A 13,358-nucleotide genomic window follows, 5' to 3' on the forward strand; every position below is an offset into this window, starting at 1 on the left:
AGTATGTTGATTTGAGTGGATACCTTAAAGGGTTCGGGAGGCCCATGAGAACGTAGGCCGGGATTCTCGGTATTTGGGTGTCTAAGTGCTTGTCCACCTCATCCAGGATCTGGGACCAATATGGTTGTATGTGTGCGCAATTCCATAGAAGGTGTATCAAAGGTCCCATCTCCCCACAGCCCCGCCAACAATCGGCACTCTGCTGGGTATCCATCTTGTAAATGCTTTCTGGCGTGTAGTACCAGTAGGTGGCTACCTTCGTCAGTGTTTCGGCCAGCCCCATGTTGCTTGCCAAGTGTTGTGCCCTGTAATACACTCCCTCCCACTCTTTGCGACTGAGTGCTTGACCCAGCTCTCATTCCCAACATGTGCGCCCCACATTATATGCGTGTGTGTGTGTCGGGCAAGTAGGAGAAAAACATATTAAAACACTTTGAGGGAGCTGGCATTTCCCAAGGAGGGCACTGTATGCTCACTCTGATGTAATTCATTCCAAGTGAATATTTTTAATGTTCACTTTGAATGAATGCTAACGCTGCATAAAGGTATTCTGTCCCTCACAAGTCTCCATCCCCAAATGGACAGGCATTCACAGGGGATTGCGGGAGCCCCCTCCACATCATCAACATTCATCGGCAGGAGGTTTTGTGACCTCCTGCAAATATAAATTTTGCATAGTGACAGATTAGAACAACAGCTGGATCACAGGATGAAGCCCCGGTCGGTGTGCAATTTACACCTGCTTGTTTGTGAACAGGGATTAGTAAAAACAACCCTCATATTCTGCGGACTCATTTCTTTAGACAGCTGAGACATATGTTTGCGCGTTTTTCACATTCCGAAATTTTATATTTTCAAAATCTATTCTGTTATTTATATTTTTATGAGTGCATCACGCCTACAAACTGCGCGCAGCAGATTCTAGGCACTTGATACTCAGAACTTGAAACAACATGAAACAAACGCAGTAGCCATAATGTTGACATTCTTATGAGCACCACCGTGCCATTGGCAGTGCATGCCACCCTCTCCATGTATTCCCTTCCAGAAAGGTAGGGGACCCACCAAAGGATAGGATTCAATTGCAAAAGAGCATCGTTAGGAAAAAACTGTAAAATGTCAGCAGCATTCGTAAGATCCTTTTTTCCATGCAAAATCTGTTTCCACGCTCATTTTTGTTTGATCAAAGAAATTTGTTTGTGGATATAAACCAAACTAGTTCTACAGACAATCTCTTACTGAACAGCCTCGGAAGCTACCACATTTGTGGTAACAATAGGATGTTAAGGAATCCTTGTTCTTGCTATTCTATAGCCAGGCAGACAATGTTTGGTGCATGCTGCTCTCTAGCGGCCATTGCGGGAAATGTGAAATTCGTTTTGTTGGTGTAATTATTAGGTACTTCAGTAAAATCAACAAGCGCTGAAACACAAACGCGTGGGGCACTAAAAGCCGGTGGCTGTGTGGACAAAGGCATTCCTGTGGTGCACGGCGTTTACCTTGCGGGAGCCAGTATGATAATTGCTAACATATGGCACTGCTGCTCGCTCCTGCAAGGCAATTGCCAAACGTGCACGAGGGCTCATTGAGAACAGTGCAAAATATGCACGAGTTCCCAATAAAGCCTGGAGCGATTCCAAAAGGTCTCTAAAGCAGCGCTTCCGCGTTGCTAGGCGAGACCTAAAAAAGGAAGGAGAGTTCTGATCATGGAACGGCCTGGATTAGCGTCCAAAACGCTTGAAAAATACACCGATCGCTTTATGGTAAAGATGCGCTGACAGACACTGTGGCACATCTGGAAAAAAAGGTACCTCTGTCTGTATAAGAAGCAGAACAACTGTGCTCTCTTGCTAAAGATGTGAGTTAGCCCAGATTACAATGTGCCTACCACAACGGAGACTGCCAACTTCCTGCTTTATCCCTTTCCTAAGTGGTCACGTGCATGCTGGCCTTGCGCCTCCCTGTCAGCTGTTTATAGACCTAAGAGTCATGAAGCTAGTGTGCTGCTGCTGCCTGAGGAGTTCAGGAGAGTGGAAGCCAGAAGGATAATGGAGGTAGCTCTTCTGAGCTCAGAATTGAGGCTTCAAAGCCCTGTTAGCAGACAACCGAGCTCTTCACCCCACCACAAAGTCCAGTAGCAAAACGTAGATTGTGCTCTGAATGTTTTACCATCTAGCATTGGTTTAAGTAGGCCCTCATTGACTAAACTGCTAACATTTACTCTCGGACTTCCCTCACACCTTCTTGTGGAATTTAGTTATACATTATTACTATTTTTATTCTTTTATGATATCGGTTTACTGATTCTCTTAAATGTACTGCTTTTGAATAGTTCATCCTACAGTACCTCTCTGAGAATCAGGGGGAGGTCTGCCCATGCTACGAAAGCTAACAAATTACAGTATTTTAAGGTGACCTTTACCTTGTATCTTTGAGAGTTGTAGGAGCTCAGGCAAAGCTTACATAAAGGTATCTAACCTCTACCCCATTCCTACGCCGTCTGCTATACTTTTTACAGGTTACCAATGATTAAAATGTCTTTCTTTTGCTTGCAGTTTAACCCCGCGGGCGCGGTTCTGCGCCTGTGCGGCCATTTTGAAGAGTGGGCGGGTTCATGACGGCCCCCAGCCGTCATCAGCGCACGAGCACTGTGATGCATGACGGACGGGGGCCGTCATTAGCACGCAAGGGGTTAATTATGATCTAGAATTTAAAACAAATATTAAGGATATTCATGCTCACATCAATTACGGGTAAACAACATTTGTTAACGTGTGCAGACTAGACAGATGACGTAAAAACCAATGGCATTATGCTCTACGCACACCTCACTGCGGGATCAACCCCCATAACGAGGTTCATCTCTGCCAAAGCTAGTTTAGAGGGTGCACTGTCCCTGTGGCTTCAGAATGAAGCTCATATCCTTCGCTTTGAAAAATCACAGTACTGTTGGTGTTGGGAAGCTAGATGATCTATTTGCTTAGTTTGGGGAATTTACCTCCAACCACCCTTCTTGTTAGATTATTATCCACAGAAGGGCAGCCATCAGAAGAAGGGGTCTATGTCCAAATACAGCTTTTGTAGATTGATTCTCTTTAAAGACAAGCTATTTAAGTAATGTGTAATCCATTTATTAATTAAACATAGTTATAAAGCACGGACCTACTCATATCGTCAGCAGAGTGCTTCATGATGAATATGAATACAATATAGATAAGGAGTCAGGTGAACACTAAACATGATAACGTCAAACATAAGATGTGAGTCTGTGTGGGTGGGGAGCACACAGTGACAAAACTGAGTTTTACCGTAAACGACAGGCATGAAGAGAAACTTATGTCTCATAATTAGGGCTCCCTGTTTTCCGTTTTTACAGATTTTTACAGATAAATACAGAGAGAAAACACCGTCTCCTCTGTCTGTATTTATTTTTAAAAGCAGAAAAATACAGATAATTTGGCTTCGTTTGAGTGATTCACCCTGCTGAGATCAATTACTTTTAAGTCAGTAGCTGTACATAATGACAGCATGCGGAGCTACAAAGCTCAATGAGATTCACTTAAATTACTGCATATCTCAACATGTATATGTGTTATAACACTATTTTTTTAATGTGGGTTTATTATTTTCGTATTTTTGGCTGTGTAATGTGCTAAAACCTGACAGGCATCTAAGTATGAGTCCATGTTTATCCGTTAAATAAATTCAGAACTATACAAGTTATCACCTCATCGGTTTACAAAACACAAAATAATTATGGATAAATGAGAATAAGATGGGCAAAAAATAAATATGGATAAATACAGACGGAAATGTTCAAAAAATAAATACCATAAAACTCGGAGCCCTACTCATAATTAAGCTATGCCTAGGGAGGTCTTCAGTGTACTCCCGAATGACAACAGAATATCATGAAGTGTGAGATCCTCTGGTAAGTTGTTCCAGAGTCTTGGAGCTTGATACATGAAGACTTGGTTAAGGGTTTTGGTTTTCCTCACTTTTGTGATGTCTAGTATGAGTTGCGATTTGCTTCTGGTCTTCTCTTTTCATCTTATGTTTATCATTCAAGTAGGGAGTACATCTGGATGAAAAGTTATGTGTGCTATGCATGCCTTTTAAAGTGGATTTGGACATTCAGGGGCGATCCCTCATGGTGAGGTTGACATGGTCAGATTTCTTGACGCTCTTGACAAGATGTCATGCGGCATGTAGGGCTGCTATCAGGGTGTGGGTCTAGTTTTAGCAAAACCTGTAAGTCTTGTATTTCTGCGACTGAAGTGTAAGAGGACCAGGGCCTTAATATTGGTTCTTGAGGTCTTCGGTTGGGGTGAAGGGCTTTCGTTTTCAGAGAAGGTGGAGCTAAAATTGAGCTATTTTAGCTATCTGAAAAATGTTTATTTTCAGAAACAAAGTTTGTGAAGTGGTGAATTCCAGGGACTCTGCATCAAGGACCAAGGTGTCAGTGATGCCCAGGTCGTGTTGGAGGGATTCAGTTTTGGTGGAGTTAAGTTTGAGAGGCAATGTGTTCATCTATGTAGAAAGATTCTGCAGTAATATTTATTGAGTAGCAATAGGTTTGATAGCTTAAGATACATTTGGGTGTCATGGGAGCATTCAGTGTGCAACATTGGTCCTGAGATTGCATTTAAAGGCAGTAGCGGCTGGCATGGCTCACATGTGTGTGTGGGTGGGGGGGGTGGATGCAGGGGAGGTACGTACAAGTGGTCGCATGGGAAAGGGGGGTAAATAATAATTTTAAAACTTACCTTTTCCGGGACCTGCGTTTTCCAAGCTCCGGCGTCTGTTCCTGCTTTCCTGCCTCCGCAGCAACAGGAAGCAGGCAGCCTCCCTCCCCTCCCCTAAGCCCATCACAATGCTGCAATGGCAGCGTTGTGATTGGCTGGGATGCCAACAGCACAGGCGTCTATGGGAGGCCATTTCCTCCATGTAGGCTGCATGCAGTCTACATGGAGATAATGGAGTGTGCATGACTGGTTTGGTCGGCCCCAGAGGGCGACCAAACAGTCAGGGCCCACAACATTGGGCTAGCCATTCCTCCCCTGCCCTGTTGCAGGACCGCCCACCCACCCGCCTCTGACCAAACCCTTCTTCTGCTTTCACGCAGTGCGAGAAGCAGAAACATAAAATGGTATTTGTAATACCATTTTATGTTTCGGCTTCTCGCACTGCGAGAAAGCAGTGGGGCGACGCTCCTCCGCCCACATGGAGGAGCCGTCCCTGTTTCAAGGCTGAATAGAAGAGAGAGTTCAATCAGTCATTATGAGCGGACAACCAGAGCTGAGTCAGTGAGCATCTCAGTACTACCCATTAGCATGCCTATCGCAATGAAAAGGATTTAATAGCCTTTCTGATGCTTCTCAGGGAGGTGAGTCATTGAAGCTCCAGGGACACCATGTTCTACACAGCCTGAAAATGATAAAATAATAACAAACATGGAGTTTTCTCTGTGAGCCAGAGAATGCTGAGAGAACAAAGTGCTAATAAGTCAAATCTGAAACTTGCAGGAAGTCAGCTTGTCTATTTAATCTAAGGGGTGGCTGACCACCAATTGACTCTTGAAATGTACAAACTAGGAAAAGAGAGCCACAAAATGGAATCATAGGTTTGGGGTTTTAAGCTAAACAGAATGATTAGTAAAATGTCAAAATTCTAAAGTTGTGTCTGAAGATCAACCACTATTTATCTCCCTATTTCAAATTCATTGGGCCCAACATAACTTTCTTCACGCAAGAAGCCCAGAACTATCAAGTAGAATATTCCATGGAGGGAAAGATGGCAAGTTTCGTCTAGGCCACAGAGCTCGCTATGGATGCCACCGTGCCACCTTATGGATTTTTGGGGTCCAACAAGACATATGTTGGAGACCGCCGTTTAGAGCAACTTTGAATTTATTGCCCAATTACAGCGAATCCAAGCCCTTGTGATGCCAAACAATGTTGAACTATGTTAAACTTTCAGCAAGGACTGCACAAAACAGCTAAAGGATTTCAAACTGCCCAGAGAACACCAGCTAATTTGCAAAAATGAAAGTTTAAAAGTGCATTGATAAAATCTTGTTTGTGCTTGGTTCTAGGTACTGTCGCCTTCCAAAATCAATATTTTACATCTAATTCGATGTCTAATCAGTCTGTCCGTCCCATTGAGGACGGACATGGTAATGGTGGCTTCGTGGATTTTTGGCAAACTAGTGCATACTGCTAAATAAAAGGTATACATATAGTTCTGTAAATTGTGGCTTTAACACCTTCGATGCTGGTGACGGAACCGTTCCGTCATCAGTCACGGCTGAGCTGTGCTGATGACGGAACGGTTCCGTCACGACCACGCCCTGTTCTGGAATGTCCAGCACAGGGGCGGAATCGGCGCCGCGGTCAAGGTGTTAATTGCCGGATATTCGTAATCACAAACAAACCACCCTTCCGACCATCAACAGTGGAAATCATAACACTGCCCTGATGATTTTAACAGTCCATCAGATCAAACTTGACAATTGTATCCTTCATCCTCTTCCTCTGCTTGTCACTCCTCTCCTCCATGTGTACCCTTCTCTAGCTAAACAGTGACCCCTGATGGTTGAGTAAGAGAAATGGGAGGAGGGTGGAACACAGCAGAAAGACATGGAGGTTAAGAGAGCAGTTAAGTAAGAGTGGCGAAGTACAGGGAGGAGCAAGGTAGAGATAAAGAAGAGGTAGCACAATAGCTTTTCTAGGGAGAGACAAAAGGTAAACAGAAATGTGAAGGAGACAAAAAAATATAGAGGTAGAATCAGGAAGAAGTGGGGATGAAAAAGAGAGGATGGTAAGGTTTTAAGGGAGGAAGAAAGATTTAAAGCTGGGGTGAATTTCGAGAAAATATCTAGGCCAATCAAGGTAAAAGGTGACCCTGAATCTGACATCAAACATACATTAATGCCATTGATTACCACGTTGCATAACAACAGCTTCCTACAAACCGGTTTTAGTTCTCCCACTGCATCTTCATTTGCTCCACCAACCTTGTTACAGGCAACATTCACATTACTATCACCCAAAGTGACCATTAGAATCCTATCACAATCGTTAAGTGTGGTCTCCTGTACTAGAGATACCTCTGGCCTACACATTTTACGACAAACCCTTGCAAAAGGCCCCTTGCAATTGCATTTATAACATGTATCATTTTTGCTGAAGCCACATATTTGGGACTTCCACACCTAAAGCACACAGTAATGTCACCAATTTTATTTCATTTGCCTTCTAAAAGGATGTGTTACTTCCTGTCTTTACATCCTTCCTTTGTTTGCAGGGCATTCACACCATTAAAAATGCTTGTATCACTATGGCCCGACAATTTCTTCAAGTAAGCATCCGAATTCTCTACTGCCCTAGCTATGGGGATCGTCATTTCTGAACTAGGATCTTCAGTAGTGAGTTTTTTCAATCAGCAGGTCACAAATTATTTTATTCTTGAACTCCCTGTAATTGCAAGGGACCACTAGTTGACATAGGACTGACAAAAAAATCAGTTTTGATAATGGAAGCATACTTGTCTACCACGTTTCCCGCTACTAACTAGCAGGAAGCCCCTTCCTGGTGTAACTGCACCTTTACTTTTATTTTAAAATGTATCTACCTTCTGGGACCAAATTGTGTATGAGAAACGCTTTTTTCTTTTTGTTGGTGAATGTTTCACCAACAATGGGGTCCAAGTATGCCTCAAATTCTTTTTTCCACATAAAGCTGAAATACTTTTCATTATAAAATAGTACTTTAGGTGAAAAGAGCGCCCAATGAAATATATAAATATGCAGCCCAAAGTAAAATCGCTCTAGAACTATAGCTATGAGCCCAATCCAAAATGGCTGCTCCAGAATAGTAAAAGTGAATCCAATCTAAAATGGCCACAAGAGTTACAATAATGTTGATCCAATTCAAAATGGTTGTACTGTAACAATAAACTTGAGCCCACTCCAAGATGACAAACCTAACGAGGTTGTGCAGCGTGACTTCTACTGACACTGTTACAGCTTTGCCCACAGGCAAAATGACGGATATATACATGCACTGATGAAGGAGGAGTGGTTTGCTAATGTGGGCAATATCTGTATAGGTTTACTGCCTACAGTTAAGATGGCAACTAGTGATGCGGTAAGGAAGGGAGGTGTGGTTACTGGGCCTACCTTAACGCTGGCAAGCAGCAAGTTCAGCAGAGATGGGCTACACTGAAGAATTGTACAATCTGTGAGATGGCAACCCACTGGTGTCACAGTGCCAAAATCACAGGCATCAGGCAGAGGTGGGCATGCTGGAGACAATCCAAAATGCAGCCGCGACAGAATGTAGTGAGCTCGTCAAGCACCAGTGGCTGATATGGGATGGTGGCGAGTGATGGACTCAGCACCAGTTCATCGCCAATGAAAGATGATGCCACACACCTGAATGTGGGACTGGAGGCTTTATTTACAAGCAGATACAGCGGTAACGCCATCAGTAGATCACACAACCTCACAAGCACCATTTTTCTCCAACTGCCGTCCCGGAATATTCAACCCACAACATTCCACATTCTTTTCAAGGTTTCATCTAGGTGCCTATCCAACACAGTACCGCCCCATTGCCAATTCAGACTCTACGATGTGAAAATAGACATGGTAATTCTTGTTCTATTACCAAAGTGTAGTAATACACTGGTCATGTATCTACTAAAAAGCCTTGCAACAGCCTACACATACATACATTAAATGACATCACAAACCCTGAGGTAACATGGAATCCTGAACTACACACTATAACAGGTGAGGCAGTGAGAGAAACATAGTGCAACACGATGCAGAGAAACCAGTAATGCAGAGCAAGATTTGAGAGGTAGAGAAAGAGAGATGAGGTAGGGATAGAAAGGAGATGTGGTTAAGTAGCGAACAGAACGTGAGATCAATTAAGAGGCTAGGCATTAAGAGCAAACAAAAAGGTGGGATAGAGAGAGAAGTGAGGTACTGAGAGAGGTGAAGTAAAGAGAAGAGCTAAGGAAGATAGTGGTGAGATCGAGTGAGGGATGACAGAGGAAGAGAGAATTGATATATAAACAGATGGAGAGAGATAAAAAGATAAAGTAGAGAGATTCGTTTGAGAGAGAGAAGAAGTAAATAGAGTTGTGATACAGAAAGTGAGGAGGAAACAGCAGTGAAGCACAGAGAAATGCATGAGGTAGAGAGAGGGTAGAGACAGGCAGAGAAGTAGCAGCAGGCACAGACTGGTAGAGGTCATGAGAGAGGGAGGGAGAAGTGGATTAGAGGGAGGTCTATTGAGCTAGAGGTAAGGTAGACATAAATGAGGTAAACAGAGATGAGATAAAGCAAGAGGAGAGGTACACAGAGATACTAGACATAGGTAGAGGGAGAGAGAGGTAAAGAGTGAGGGGAAGATGCAGAAGAGGTGAGTTGAAATATTGAGCAAGAGAGAGAAATGTTTGTTTAATTTAATTGCCACCAACTGCCCGAGAGCTCAAGTGTTAAGGCTTGACAGGCTGGTAAAGCTGAGATGTCATATAAAATGAATCTGCTTTTATGCACACCCTTACTAGAGTGGGACATCTTACTGGCCCCATCATTTTACTAGGTGGCTGCAGGAAAGATGTGGGTACTCAGCCATTACCCATTATGGCCAGGCATAACAAAAGCTCTGTAGGGTGAGGTTTACAACCGCCTCCACAATTTTCACTATAGTTATCCAAACCACTTTTGATTAAACGCTATTGAATATTATTTATGGGTAACTGCTTATGTTTCAGTAGTACATGTATGAATAGGACTGCAATCATGTACACATCTGCAGTGGTTTAACTGCAAACGTCCTCTGAGTACATTTAGTTATTTCTTTGCTTGTGATCTCAAGTCTACCAAAAAGTAAATCAATATCCTCACGGATATATGTATATTATGTTAGAGGGGCTCGATTCAAAACAGATTTTGTGCACCTACGTTGGTTGCTGTGTATGCAAATGGCAGATACAGGTCAGTATTTAGAATATCTGACAGGAGGTTTGATTTTCCACAGTCAAAAATATACGGTTATTGGTGGGAACATGATTCCAAGGGAATGGAAGAGGGTTGTGTTATGTTTTAACTATTCTTAGAATGTTATGTTGAATGCTGAGTGTTTGGAATCTTGGGGGGACCGTTGATACGAAGATTTGTAGTGGCTGGCTGTGCTGCTAATTGCTGGTGTTTCAGGTTTGAATAAACTTGAATTTCTTCAACTGAAGGGTGGATCTACTTTACAGGTGGCCACTGGGAAGGTGGTACACATCCACGATGCAGTAGCTCTGGGGTAGTCACAAACCTTCTCAATGGTATTTCACACCCGATTATTGCTCCCAAACACGGTGCTATAAAGACTCGTTTATTTGTGCAAAGTAACTTTGAAAAATACTCCCAAGAAACCCATTTGCAAGGAAGAGATTACTAGGGTAGAAGAATATTTTTGGGTGGATAAAAAAGTTTAATATGCTAATGCACATTTCCACCACACTTAATAATCTTGGTTGTCTTCACTTTGGATAGCTGACAGGAGCAAGTATGCAACAGAAGGCATAATCATGGACATCTACTACTCCTTCTTTAGAGGATTTTTGTACTTCTCCAAAAAGTTAGAAATCTACTCAAAAGTTGACAGAAAATCTATGATGAACAGATTTCCAAATTCCAAAATAAGCATTAAGTAGAAATCTAGCTGATGTGTACTTAATTTAACATGCACAATGATAAATATTCTATATTTTAGAATGCAGAATGTTTTAACAGATTAGCTCTCAAACAGATCTATTAATAACAATATAAATAGAATGGGCGTTGGGTCTGCTCCTTTATACCAATTGACTTTGACCAGCCTCCTTCAGCCATTAGCTTTAGACTTTGTCAATCATGTATTTGCTCAGTACAGAATAGTATTCATCTCTCACCTAATGCTGTTGGCTGTTTGAGTGTATCCTTCTACCTCCACTCAAGTGCCTGCATTAAACTTTAGGAAGGACTCCTTTACAACTATAGCCCTCCCTGTCCCCTGCTACTTTCCCCATGCTGTGCATCTTGTTCCAATGGGGTAAATCTGCATGTGTTAATTCATTAAACCCAGACCTACTGGTTTTGCCAATGCTTATTGTTTTCTGGATCATAGAAAGGGACCAATTCTTCTATAGAAAGCAGCAATCAAAAGCAGCACATACAATGCATAGCAGTCCAGTACCTCATGCAGTGATCTCAGTCCATCCCACTCCTTGGTCAAAAACAGTTAATCAGGATGTTCAGAGATCATACAACATGATCGATACCATCGATCCATAAATGTGTGACCAAACTAAAAGCCTTCCTTCATGCTACTTATTTCCATAATCATGATCTATTCCTAAGGAGGTAAAAAACTTCTAGGGATTAATATTGAGTATCTGTGTATCATTCCCAAAAAATGCAATGGCCAATTTAGTACATTTCAGAATCATGTATGTGTCCCACTTGTGTATACTGAGATGAAAATTAGAAAATATACTGGCTTGGTACTATGAAACTCTGTTTACATTATTTATCTAATCATGTACGTTTTTCTGGAAAACCTTCTGCTACATAGGATTGCGTTCAGGAATGAATTTGCATTTCCCTTTCCTTTATCCAGGTTAGCAAGGATAAGCGCTTTACTTTCTGAGTTACTTAAAGGAGGTGGTGTATTGAGTGTCAAATGCATTAACATACGCCCATTCCTTCACCTTACAAGTGGTCAGACACAAAACTTCAACCAGATTAATCCTTTTTCAATATAAGAAACTCTCTTGTGGGTTCTGTTTATAACATGATCCTTCATCTTAGCGAAGAGAATTCCTTCCTTCCACTCACTACAAGTGGGAAACGTGTAACAGGCCACTCAAGATGGAGGTCATTTCATATTTTGATGCACACTCACAGTTTCCTATGTATCAGCTGTAACTAGACACAATATTGAAAAAAAATATCGAATAGACATAATATCGAATCTAAAATACAGAATTAACATAATATAGAATGGACATAATATAGTTGTTAATAATATCGAAATGCAGGTAAGTAATATCGACAGTCAAAATATCGAAGTACATAACAGGAATTAAAATACATAGAATTTTTAATAATATCGAATTTTTATAAGTGTTTTGTATGTTCGTATATGTGTTAAAAGTGTATATTATTTTTGTAATGTATGTTTAATTTTTCTTAAGTAATGAATTTTATGTTATTTAATTTTTGCGTAATTTAATTTTGTAGCGGGTTGTAGGTTTATAAGGGAATAGTGTGGGAAGTAATTTAATTATAGTAAATTAAATATTAATCTTTAGTATTAATTATTTTTAATTTAATTTTGCATTTTAGTTCTGTAGCGGGTTGTGGGTTTACAGGGGAATAGGGTAGGAAGTAATTTAATTGCAATTAAGTAAATATTTATTTTTATTTATTGGTATTGATAATTAATGTATTGTTAATTAGTTGGTAATTGTTTTTTATTAATTGGTCATTAATTTTTATTAATTGATAATGATGTTAATTGTATTAATTTATTATTCGTAGCGGGTTGTGGATTTATATGGGAATAGGGTGGGAAGTAATTTAATTGTAATTAATTAATTATTGAATTTATTTTTGTGTATTAATTAATTTTCTGTTAATTAATTATTAATTGCTATTTCTTGTATTTATTAATTGTTGGTATCGAAAACTAATTGGTTATTATTTAATATTAATAGGTAATTGTTGTATTAATAATTAATTATTAATTATTTTGTAACTGGTAATTGATTTTAATTAATTTTTACTGGTATTGAGAATTTGTTTTTATTAAAATATGAAATCATTACTTTCCCTACTGTTGCACTCACTGGAGTGGGAATAGTGATTTTCACCCTCCCGCTATCCAACGCTTTCCCTTCTGTTGCACTCTCTGGAGTGGGAATAGTAATTTTTACCCTCCCGCTATCCAACGCTTTCCCTACTGTTGCACTCTTCCTAGTGGGAATAGTAATTTTTACCCCTATACTATCCAACGCTTTCCCTACTGTTGCAGTCACTGGAGTGGGAATAGTCACTTTTACCCTCCTGCTATCTAACGCTTTCCCTACTGTTGCACTCACTGGAGTGGTAATAGTAAAGTTTACACTCCCGCTATCCTATGTTAAAAATATTGAATATTTTTTATTAATATTACGTTAATATATATATATATGTTTAAAAAAATTCAAATGTATGTTTATTTTTTATGTTAAAAAAATAAAGATCTATGTTTCTTTTATTTTACTTGCATTAATTATTTATTAATTTTAAGGTTAATTAAGTATTTTTAAGT

At 40.5% G+C, this 13,358-nt stretch overlaps 1 protein-coding gene across 4 annotated transcripts in view; it reads right to left on the reverse strand.

Annotated features, from left to right (window-relative positions):
• Positions 1 to 13,358, reverse strand: part of EPB41L4A (erythrocyte membrane protein band 4.1 like 4A) — a 782,364-nt gene that overhangs the window by 62,654 nt on the left and 706,352 nt on the right. The gene's annotated exons all lie outside the window — the stretch shown is intronic.

The sequence above is a fragment of the Lissotriton helveticus genome, chromosome 2_1 (genome assembly GCF_964261635.1).
Source record: "Lissotriton helveticus chromosome 2_1, aLisHel1.1, whole genome shotgun sequence".
Taxonomy (NCBI): Eukaryota; Metazoa; Chordata; class Amphibia; order Caudata; family Salamandridae; genus Lissotriton; species Lissotriton helveticus.